Genomic DNA, 3,960 nt, shown 5'->3' on the forward strand with positions numbered 1-3,960 from the left:
CCCCAGCCTTTCCCAGGAGGTGGGAGGGGCTTAAAAATCATGAAAAAGAACAAAGAGCAATAAAACACAGGAACAGGCCCTTCGACCCTCCCAAGCCTGTACTGGTCATGATACCAACCTTTGTCAAAACCCTCAGCACTTCCTTGTGCCGTATCTCTCTATACCCATCCTATCCATGTGTTTGTCAAGATGCCTTTTGAACGCCGTTAATGTATCTGCTTCCACAGCCTCCCCTGGCAACGTGTTCCAGGCACTCACCACCCTCTGTGTAAAAAACCTGCCTCGCACATCTCCTCTAAACTTTGCCCCATGGACCTTAAACTTATGTCCCCTGGTGACTGACCCCTCCACCCTGGGAAAGGGTGCCTGCCCATCCACTCTATCCATGCCCCTCATAATCTTGTAGACCTCGATCAGGTCGCCCCTCAACCTCCGTCATTCTAATGAAAACAGTCCGAGTCTATTCAGCCTCTCCGTATAGCTAACACCCTCCCAGACCAGACAACCTGAAGCAGTTGGGAGAAGGGCCAAGCACAATGGGTGTCACGGCGTTCTGCTGCTATTCTGCAATTGCCACCACCAGTACGGGTACAGAATGTCACTGGATAGACGTCTGACTTCCATACGTTACCATGGCAAACTGCCGTCGGCTCCAATTTTGCAGTCAGAGCCCATTCTCCGCCCAATCGCCGAACACGATTTTGGAGTCGGGCTACGGATAATCCTCCCTGCCTTTTGCAATGGAGCGAGATATTGAAGATGGGGCTTCCCGTACCAGCCTCCCCGAACAGGCGCCGGAATGTGGCGACTAGGGGCTTTTCACAGTAACTTCATTTGAAGCCTACTCGTGACAATAAGCGATTTTCATTTTCATTTTTATTTTCTTTCGTTGGGACCTTGCATCTCACTGAGCTGGCTAACTCTGAGCCATTTCTCTGAATCAGGATAATGTCGTGAGAGCCATTGTGTTTGGAGGGGAGCACAGGGGCAAGAGGGGCAGATCATTAGACCGTAAGTAGGCCATTCAGCCCATTGAATCTGAACCTCCATTCTGTGAGGTCATGACTGACTCTGCTTGCATTCCAGCTTCGGGGATTACTTTGTCTATATATGAATTTTTTGATGTAAGTCACACAGCAATTCAGTCTTTGGGGTATAATATGTTCCTTCAATAAAATACCAGTGCTCTTATTTCTGTCAAACTAAAAAGATTGAAGAAAAGACCAGGGAAATGGGCAAACTCACAGCTCCTTCAGCACAGACGGGAGGGGCTGAATGTGCTGTAAACGTCTGATTCTGTGAAAGGAAAAAGCACCGTCTCTTTTTCTGGCGGAGTTGCCTCTAACTCTGCAAACGTTCCCCCCTCCACTCTCCTGTCAGCTGTCAGGCCTCCCACTCCAGGGTATTCATGTGAGCCCTGCGTTAGATACAACTAAGTGCTAAGTCCAAAGATGTGCAGGTTGGGTGGATTGGCCATGATAAATTGCCCTTAGTGTCCAAAATTCTATGATTATCCTAGGACAAAAGTATGGCACAACATCGTGGGCCGAAGGGCCTGTTCTGTGCTGTATTTCTCTCTCTAACTCTGTCTAACTGGAAAAAACCCTTCTTATATTTTTCCCGACAGTCCGTAGTTACATTAATCATATGACCCCTGGTTATTGACCCCTTTGCTAAGGGGTGTCACTTTCTGCTGACTGACCTCCGACCCCCCCAGTGAAACATTGTGGAACATAGTGTTATATCAGAGAGCACACTCTGTCATTTCAGGACAAGACATGCTCCACGTTCCGATGGGGAAAACCACACTGAACATTCGCCTGTGTGGTTTTCTGAAGCTAGAAAGACAGCGCACAGCAGGCATCGATCCCAGTCCCGAATCCACAGTGTGACACTCAGCAACAAACCGATTCTCCTGGGCAGTTTATTATACTGTCAGCAACTTTTACATTTCCTTCTGCGGTTTTTATGGGTCGTGGGTGTCACTGACTAGGGCAGCCTTTATTGCCCATCCCTAATTGCCCTTCAGAAGGTGGTCGTGAGCTGCCTTCTTGAGCCGCTGCAGGTGTAGGTACACCCACTGTGCTGTTAGGGAGGGAGTTCCAGGATTTTGACAGCAAAGGAATGACGGCAATATAGTTCAAAGTCAAGATGGTGTGTGTTGTGGAAGGGTTTTGCAGCACAAAATAAGGTCATTTGGCCCATCACGTCTGCACCTATATCTATTCTAATCCCATTTTCTAGCACTTGGTCCCTAACCTTGAATGCTGCGGCTGTTCAAGATTTTCTCCTCACATCCCATCTAAATTTCCTGCCCCTTACATTAATCTATGCCCCCTGGTTATTGACCCCTTTGCTAAGGGTTTCTTCCCGTCTACTCCACGTCCCTCACCTCAATCCGGTTCCCCCTCAGCCTTCTCGGCTCCAGGGAAAACAACCCCAGTCTCTCTCCATGGCTGAAACTCTCCAGCCCAGGCAACATCCTGGTGCATCTCCTCTGCACCCTCTCCAGTCCAATCACATCCTTCCTATAAAGTGATGGGCTGAAGGGCGGCACAGACATGATGGGCGGCACACAAGGCAGCACGGTGGCGCAGTGGTTAGCACTGCTGCCTCACGGCGTCGAGGTCCCAGGTTCGATCCCGGCTCTGGGTCACTGTCCGTGTGGAGTGTGGTGAATGTGATTCACACTATATATAGTTGCCAATATCACTCCACGTATATATGTTCGTTATCTACCCGTTGTAAGATCAATGCTGTATATAGTTGCCAATATAACTCCGTGTATATATGTTCACTATCCACCATTGTAAGTGCAGTTGCACTATCCGACCACCGGGGGAGTCGCTCTGGGCGTACGCGAGAGTTTGTACTGGGCTCCTCCCTTGGCTCCGCCCAGGACTCCTCCCCCTGGGAGCGATGTATAAAGATCAGTGCCTTAGAGCCAGCCTGCCAGTTCATCTGAAGCTCAATGATGAATAGGCTGGCTCTGTTGTAAGTGTATTAAAGCCTCTGTTCAGATCCAACTACACGTGTTCGCTGAATTGATGGTTCCATCATGGAGTTTGCACATTCTCCCCGTGTTTGCATGGGTTTCACTCCCACAACCCAACTATGTGCAGGGTAGGTGGATTGGCCACGCTAAATTGCCCCTTAATTGGAAAAGATGAATTGGGTACTCTAAATTTTTTTTAAATGATGGGCGTCACAGACATAAAGAACAAAGAAAAATACAGCACAGGAACAGGCCCTTCGGCCCTCCAAGCCTGCGCCAACCATGCTGCCCGTCTAAACTAAAATCTTCTACACTTCCTGGCTCCGTATCCCTCTATTCCCATCCTATTCATGTATTTGTCAAGATGCCCCTTAAATGTCACTATTGTCCCTGCTTCCACCACCTCCTCCGGCAGCGAGTTCCAGGCACCCACTACCCACTGTGTAAAAAAACTTGCCTCATACATCTCCTCTAAACCTTGCCCCTCGCACCTTAAACCTATGCCCCGAGTAATTGACCTCTCTGCCCCGGGAAAAAGTCTCTGACTATCCACTCTGTCAATGCCCCTTGTAATTTTGTAGACCTTTATCAGGTCGCCCCTCAACCTCCATCATTCCAGTGAGAACAAACCGAGTTTATTCAACCGCTCCTCATAGCTAATGTCCTCCATACCAGGCAACATCCTGGTAAATCTCTTCTGCACCCTCTCTAAAGCCTCCACATCCTTCTGGTAGTGTGGCGACCAGAATTAAACACAATACTCCAAGTGTGACCTAACTAAGGTTCTATAAAGCTGCAACAACATGACTTGCCAATTCTTATACTCAATGCCCTGGCCAATGAAGGCAAGCATGCCGTATGCCTTCTTGACTACCGTTTCCACCTGTGTTGCCACTTTCAGTGACCTGTGGACCTGTGCACCTAGATCTCTCTGACTGTCAATACTCTTGAGGGTTCTACCATTC

The sequence above is a fragment of the Scyliorhinus canicula genome, chromosome 3 (assembly GCF_902713615.1).
Source record: "Scyliorhinus canicula chromosome 3, sScyCan1.1, whole genome shotgun sequence".
Classification (NCBI taxonomy): Eukaryota; Metazoa; Chordata; class Chondrichthyes; order Carcharhiniformes; family Scyliorhinidae; genus Scyliorhinus; species Scyliorhinus canicula.